Genomic DNA, 8,421 nt, shown 5'->3' with positions numbered 1-8,421 from the left:
GGTGCATGGCATACTTATGTGAGTGAAGCAATCCACACATGGTGTATAGAACTCTAATGAGGGGATTGATCTGTTATGACATTCTGCTGGACTAAAATAAGACATCCCAGAGGCAGACTGAGAAACCCATGTTGGCCAGGAGAAGAGATAGGAATGGAGCATGTCCTCTGGAATCAGAATCCCTACTCTGAGAATGTCTTTGACTCAGATTACAGAGAAATAATTGAAGCACTGAAGATGACCCAAGACAGCATGAAATAGTGGTTGAACCAGGGAACTGGCATAAGACGGTGCAGTGGGGCTCCTTACCAGAGTGAGAAAGCTGAGTCCCTTTGGGAAGTAGGCTAGCTGAAAAGTTGGGTTGCCTCTGAGTATGTAGAGGTGGGGTTAAAGATTTTGTTATACTTACCTGGATAGAACAAAGAGTAGGCCAGCTCAAGGGGCCAAGAGATGTCAAAAATGGAGAGCTGAGAGGCTGTGGAGTTTCTCTCTCAATATGGCTTTTCTGGCATAGATGACTATGTGGAGGGGCTGAAATGTGCGAGTGGGGCATGTTGACATATCCACAAAGAGATTGGCTAGCTGTCATAACACAAGGGGATTGGCTGGTCTCAACAAGAGGATTAGTCTCACCAATAAATTGAACAGCTCTAGCTTCAGAGATTAGTAATTACTCCCTCAGCAGAAAATATAGAATTCTTTGCCTAGCCGGAGAAGAGAGACGTCTCCTACCCCAATCAGGATGGCAGCAGCTGTGGTGGCTGAACTGGAGGATTAGACGTGAAATGGTACTTTGGGCTGAGAGAAGGCAACATTGGCAGGACTGAGAACATTGTTGGGCAATTAATTAGAGCCACAAGGCTCAAGAATGAGGTACCTGTGTGCACATTTTGGGAGCTGTCTTGATTATGTTATATTATTTACTTGAATTATATAACCATTTCCCTTTCCCAATACAGTTCATTGTGGTCTGTGAGCTATCACATTGGATTTTGAACTCAGCCAAACAGTAAGATTGGTGTTAAGATGAGTAGTAAGAGGCATGGGAGCGTGGGGGCCTTGTCTCACCTCATGAGAACTGGTTTTGCATTATCCCTGCGGGCAGCGTGAGTTTCCTCCTGTGAAGTTGGTAAAGGTCATATATGGCTGTGTCCCCCATGTGGCCCTAGGGAGCTCTGGTGGCCTGCTTCCAAGAAGCTGCATTGCAATCCCAAAGGTGTGCTGTTCGAATCTACTCACTGTTCCATAGGAGAATGGGCAATCTCCTCCTGTGTGATTAGCTGCTTCTGAATACCTGCTGGAGGGTCAGGTGTGGGCCAGATATGCCTCCATATTGCACAACAACAGTAATGAGTGGCTCTTGCTCCTTTCCCAGAGGCTAAGGAATAAAGAGGGCCTGTTTATAGACCAGCTAAAAAGAGATCAGCCTGATTCAATAACTGTATCCTGAATCTTTCCTGATCCTGAATTGTAATTAGTTACTTCTGTAATGTGCCCCTCAATTTGAAGTATTGCCTGTGAGTTTTGTGTGCCTTTTAAGAGAGATTATCAAACTCAACAGATTGTAGAGAGTGTCTGGGAAGGACAGCTGGTGTCCTAATTGGTAAAACAATTGGAGGGCCAAATAATATATGTCTTGTAGTTCATAGTAATCAGCATTGGATAGCTGATGCTGATAATGATTCTCTCTTATCCTTGTGAAGTTAGATAAGAAGGTCATGTTTACATTTTGTCTCCCTAAGATCAGAGTCCCAATTGAGTAAGTGCTAGGGGTAAGGATTTTCTAGGACATTGTGGAAGGAACCATGATTCCATCCTACAAATCCCAAAGGGTCAAAATCTCAGGATTAGAATTGTCATTCCTATAAGTCTGGATTCTTTATGATTATTCCTCAGGGATCTATGAAGAGGAGTGTAGCTTCAGGATTAGAGGAAGACTCATTAACAACCTGCATTATGCAGATGATACAAACCTGCTTGCTGAGATTTTGGAGGACCTGAAGTGCTTGCTGCAGAAGGTCAAGGACTGCAGCCTTTAATATGGATTGAAGCTCAACATCAAGAAAACAAGGATTCTCACCATTGGACCAATTGGGAGCATCATGATAGAAGGTGAAGAGATTGAGATTGTTAACATCTTTAGTTTGCTTGGCTCTATAGTCAACACTCTTTGTACCATCAGCCAGGAAATCAAAAGATGAATTGCACTGGGAAAGTCTGCTGTCAGAAACCTCTCCAGAGTATTGAAGAACAATGATGCCAGTCTGGAGACTAAGGTGCAACTGATCCAGGCCATAGTCTTTGCAGTTACTTGCTAAACATCAGAAAGTTGGATAATGATTGGGAATGATAGAAAGAGAATTGATGCCTTTGAGCTGTGGTGCTAGAGAGGAATATTGAATATATCATGGACTTCCAGGAGAATAAACAGGTTCATCCTAGAGAGGGTGAAACCAGGCTGTTCCTTGGAGGCAAAGATTCTGAAGCTCCGTCTGAAATACTTTGGACATGTTGCAAAGAGGAACCAGTCCTTGGAGAGGGACATCATGATCGGAAGGGTGGAGGGACAAAGCAAGAGAGGAAGACCCTCGACAAGATGGATTGATTCAGTGACTGGGTAATGAGGGTAGATGTGTCAGAGACAATAAGTTTGGCAAGGGATACAGCAGGTTTCAGGGCTGTTGTACATAGAGTCTCTATGAATCACAAGCAACTCCATGGCACAAAACAACCAAAACCAACTTACCATGCAAGGAGTAACACATTGGATCTTGTCTTCATTGCTTAGAATTCTCTCTTCTCTTTTGTCTAACAGATGAATAGCTAATCACGTCTTAAGTCTCGCAACTTCCCTATCATTTTCTCAGACTACTTTGACCTCTTTATTCAGTAGTTATTTCCCTTTCACATTTTAGTTTCAGTGATTGTATCCAACTTTACCATTTTGTAATATAACTTTTTTTTTTATTTTTTTTATCCTATGGTGGTGATGTTTTTTGTTTGTTTTCACTCAAGGGTAAACCTATTGCAGGCAGGGTCATGCTTCATTTGCTTATGTATCCAACCAAGCATGTTTCTAATACCAAGCACAGTGCCCACTGCATAATGTGTACTCATTAATATATGTTACACTAAATTGAATTTCCTGCTTGCTGCACATTTGCTGTAGTGTTTAGTGGGTCTGTGTAGGTGCTCATAGCTTAGAGCCAGCCAGAAATTTTACAGGAAATAGGCTCCTAGTTCCTCTTCTGTTACCTGGCCACTGACTACTTGCTCCATGGTAGGTCAACTTGATTTATAGATACAAAGCTGAGGAACAGTATGTCATGAACTTGACTAAATGAATCTCTTAACCAATGTCAGCCCATTGAACTGTCCCTTCAATTTTAGCTGTTCCATCAGCCAAACAGCTTACTCAGCTCTTCAGAGACCTATTACTTGATCTGAAAACATTGGCAACATGTCTGCCTCCAATCTGACTTTAAGCCTGTTATACATAACAGGTTTTCTGTGGATTAGATGACACATCTTTGTTGTATTGGAGAAGCATCACTTACACCTGAGTTTTGGCTATGCAGCCAGAATTGGGAGTGTGCCAACTCTAACCTCATTGCTAATAGACTCTTTAATTAATCTGCTAACCTAGTGCACGATTCACTGTTGTTTTAGAAACGAAGTGCATAATATGCATACTTTTGCTTCCATCACAGTTTTCCCCCCCAATTGTTCAGGTTATTAGATAGTCAAACTCTCCTGGGCTGTATATTAAACTTTCTCAAAAGAAGCAAGAAACACCCAATGGGGCTTGGTTTCTTTGACAAGTCTTGCTGCAACAGCATTTACCCTTTGGTAATTGAGTTCTTCTTCCCTCTAATATTTAAATATATCAATTCACATACTCTAAAGTGTCTCCTTTTCTTGTAATGTTGCTACTCTCATAAACTACTATTTGTAAAATAAAAGACTGGAGCAGCCCTTTCGGGAAGTTTCCTTTTACAGCATCCTGTACAGTGAGAGTGGAAGCTATGTCTTTTCATGCTTCTTGGATTATGCATATGCATGTCTCCTGTTTGTCATGCCTGAAATAAATTTGCTACCTGGATTTGTATTGCATGCACTGCACACAGTGTCCCAAATTACTGCTCCTCAGGAGAGGAGTAAACCAAGGACGTTGTGTTCCATTTTCATGATGAAATGCAGATTTCTCATTGAACCTAATCAACCTTCATTTCAAAAGGTTGACAAGGCAGACACTTAAAGAATCCAGTTGGTTAAATTTATGGTACTGAAAAGAATCCATTCCAAGAACATTCTCTGGTTCTAAAGGTATAGAGTTTTTATTCAATTGTGTATCAAATTATATTTTCATTCACTCTGAGTTCTTGGCTCTTAACTGTGTGTCCCTCAAAGAGAGAGAAACTTGTTGACAGCTGCTTCATGCCCTCTAACAGTCTGTCCCCTGTTGGAAGGATCTATGGTCTTTCTGTTATGTTGTCTCTAGATGTTCTTCATATCGGCTGATGAATTGGAGATTTTTGCATGTGCAGGTATGGCATATTTCTGGTCAGGAAAGGAAAGTAGCATATTTAAAATATTAACTATGTGCTAGGGACTGTGCTAGATTTTAGCGTGCTGAATAATGCTTTCTGTGGGGTAAGTTGTTGCATTGTCTCTGTGTCTTCTTTTACAACTAAAGCTCCTCAAACTCAAAAAGATTGGTCAACTCTGGGCCCAAATCACATAGATAGTCTTGAATTTGATTTGAAAGATGATGGAAACCATTAGACCAAAGAACCACCCAACTAGCCTGCATGACTTGAAGACCAGAAAGAACTAGGTACTGCCTGGCTATTGTTCTGAAAAGGACCACAATATGAAGTCTTGGTTAGAGTGGGAGAAAAATGTAGAACAAAACTCAAAATCCTAAAAAAAGATCCTATTTAGTGATCTTATGGAAACTGGTAGAACCCCAAGGCTATTCAAAAGGTACCTTTCAACCCACTAAGCCAGCCAGTGACTCAAATTTCAGCTAAGTCATAGGCAGATTGGTAAAGTGAACAATAACACCAGGAAAGTTCACCATTCCTAGAACAACAACAACAAAGAAAAACCACTAAAACAACCAACCAAACTACACATGATCAAAGAGCCACATTTGACTAGAGATAAATCTAGAAGACAGGAAGCGACAGGAGTGAAGGATAAACAAAATGTCAAAAAGAAGGAGCAGGTGGAAAGCATGCTGTTACAATTGGAGTTGTAATCGATGTCACAAATCAAAGGATGTAAGAATTGTTGAATGGAGAGCAATTTACTTATTTGCCAGGGTTTGGGAAATGACTGTTAATAGATAAATGTGGTGTTTCTTTGCAGAGGAGAATGTGTATGAGGAAAATGTTTTGGCTTAGATTGTAGTGATAGTTACGCAGCCCTCTGCTTATATTATAAACATTAAACTGTGTGCTTGAAAGAAAAAAAGAAAACCACTTTGATCTTTAAACTTTCACCCACATTCCACTAAAATGTTAAAGTTTTTAAAAAATAAGAACAGATAAACAAAACACACACATACACAGAGATACTAACTGAATGAATCAGTATTTAAATACAATCTTGTCTTTCACTGGAGCAATTTCTTTTTCTTTATGCTGTCAAACTCTTCATAAAATATCCTTATTGGTATGGGTGGGTCAATGGAACTTAGGCTGTCAAAGGAAAAAATTCTCACCAGGTTACTTTCTCAACATAGACTCTCTTTCATCACAGCATCTAGGTAATTAATACCAATCAATTGATATTAGTATGCAAGCTGAGAGGCTTTTGGCTTGCACGTCTCTAAAGTTTTCCTAAATAGTGAAATGTGGACTCTGTTCTTAGGCCATATTGATCATAACTATACTCTATCAGAGAAACATCTCTAATGAGGAAGGAATGTTAACATAGGGGTATAAATTTAAATCCCACTGACCTGGAGCAGAGAGATGGTGTCATCAAACAGTAATAGTGGCACAAACATACAATATACAGGAAAGGTAATATTTAACATTCAAAAATTTTGAGTTCCTTATGGCAAAGTTATATTATGTCCAGAAGGGAATAACAACTAGATTTATTTCAGTCTAATTCTCTTTCAGGTCCTTCCAAACATAATATACAATACTCTCCCTGAATGATTCATGCGTGACCCCATACTTCTCACATAGTTTTCCCACTCTTCTTAACAAAATTTTTCTTTTTGTCATCCCATCCAGAATTAATTTTGTCTTTTCTAGATGATTTTAGTATCTTCCCTCACCTTCTCTCTCCAGCAACTTCAACACACTGGTGACACATCTTGGGTATTAACCCTCCACTGGCATGGTGACTTGGTTCCAGAGTCAGCCTGGGATCATGGGAGACCACAGGAGGCCTGGACAATGGGAAACAGAGATTCTAGGTCTTGTCCTCTAGACCATGTTGTTGTTGCTAGGTGCCATCATGTTGAGTATGACTCATAGAGACTGAATCCTGTCCCGTTTTGTTCCATCCTCATAATCTCTGACACACTCAAGCCTGTTGCTGCAGTCACTGTGTCATCCCGCCTGGTTGAGGCTTTTTCTCTCCTTCACTGTCCCTCTACCTTTTCAAATATGATGTTGTTCTCCAAAGGAATAACCTCTCCTAATAGCATGCCCAAAGTGTAGATGATGAACATCACCATCCTTGCTTTTAAAGAGCACTCTGGCTGCACTTTCTCCAACGCTTATCTGTTCTTTTGGCAGTCGATGGGGCATTTATAGGATGTGGTCTCTGTTTAGCTATACAGCCTCTTTAGGACATTGTAGTCAGATGTTTATTAGTCCTGTCTTCAACAGCCATTGACTTTTCCTGTGGCCCAGCTTAAACAAACACACAAAACAAAACCTATCTGACAAGTGGATTTTGAGTCCTGGTGACCCTAAAGGACAGAGAGGCACTCCCTCCTATGTTGTCCAAAGCCGTATCCTTTCCAGAACCAGCACTCCATGTCATTTCTCTCAAGGCTCCACTGATGGGTTTAAAACCCCGAACTATTGATTCATCACTGAACACTTAATCACGGAGCCACTAGAGCATATTTGTGAGCTAGTTTAGTCCAAAGATATCTATTTTTTAAGAAGATTTTTGCTCTTTCCCTGACATCCCTTTTAGCTAGAGCATTACCTTTGGAAACCTCCTACAGATAAGTTGAGGCTAAGATCTCTGAAGTCTATGCCTCTAAGCACAGATCTGCCCTGCAATTCTCATTTATCCTCTGCTGTGGATGTTACAAGCCTTGAGTAACATCCCTGTCATATTTTTTTTTCCTTTTTCTGCTGGTTGGATTTGCCTCTAGTGTTTTATTTCCTTTACTAGCTCTCTGACTCCTTTTATAAAGGTTCAGCTAAGATTTTCAAAGTTTAACCTCCTTATTTAGTGAGATCCTTTTCTTCTCTAGCACATGCAAGGCTAGCAGTGTTCGCTGGACTAAGTGCTCTGTTTATTTTAATCTTTTAGATTTCTGGCCTATTAGAAACTATTATGCAAACATTTAATGCAGCAAAGCCATGTTCTCTATGGCACGTATATACTTAGGTCTGGTATGTGGCACAGCCACCGAGCAATCAAAAGAGCTGTTGAGTATAAACCCTGCATATGAACATTTGGTACATTCTGGGGTCCTAGAGATGTATATCAGATGGTCTTGGGGATCAGCTTTTTTAAAGAATTTATGCTTGTATATCATTTTTTCTGGAGGTTCCCTATATGAGATATACCAAATCAGTGATGTTCAGTCAATAATATCATCTACTCTTCCAGAAAGTTCTCTTCAACTTCACAATTCTGAGTTGTTTAGCTCTACCCAAAAAGTATTATCACAACAAACAAATACATAAACTAAGCAGTGATTTAATTGTTTATTACCCTCTAAGGGATCATCATTAATCTTTCATGTTTCTCACATTCTGTTATAGGCCATATTCATGCTTTTCTTGAGCATGTTCCTTTGGTAACAACTCAATCCAAAACGGTGTGTGGAGGAGGCTGACATGCACAGGCAAGAGAGCTAATTATACTCATCTTCCCCCAACTCAGTGCTTACTGACATCACACTAAAATCAGCCATGGAGGGAGAATTCATATCACGAAAAGATTGGCAAATGCTACAAATCAAGTTCATTCGTTTCACTATAAGTGTATTGTTAACATATACCATCACACTACTGCATCCCCACTTACAGAAATGAAGCCAGTCACCCCAAAAATATCTCATGCTGCTCTTTCTTCCCTGATATTATCTAATGTTTTTTTTCGGAAGTCATTTGTAGTGAACATTTAGAAGTGCTTCCTTGATTGCACAACACAAGTGAAAAACAATGTATATGTGAATATTAAAACTAAGGTATTTTTATTTATTTATTT

At 39.9% G+C, this 8,421-nt stretch overlaps 1 pseudogene; it reads left to right on the top strand.

The window, feature by feature from the left end:
* The first annotated feature begins 1,026 nt into the window (after positions 1–1,026).
* Positions 1,027–8,421, top strand: part of LOC102869319 — a 71,770-nt pseudogene continuing 64,375 nt past the window's right edge.

This window comes from Elephantulus edwardii, unplaced genomic scaffold, assembly GCF_000299155.1.
Source record: "Elephantulus edwardii isolate Elephantulus edwardi_28Jun2011 unplaced genomic scaffold, EleEdw1.0 scaffold00061, whole genome shotgun sequence".
NCBI classification, from domain to species: Eukaryota; Metazoa; Chordata; class Mammalia; order Macroscelidea; family Macroscelididae; genus Elephantulus; species Elephantulus edwardii.
Note: the sequence above shows the minus strand (reverse complement) of the source record. Positions and strands in the feature narration are given on the sequence as shown.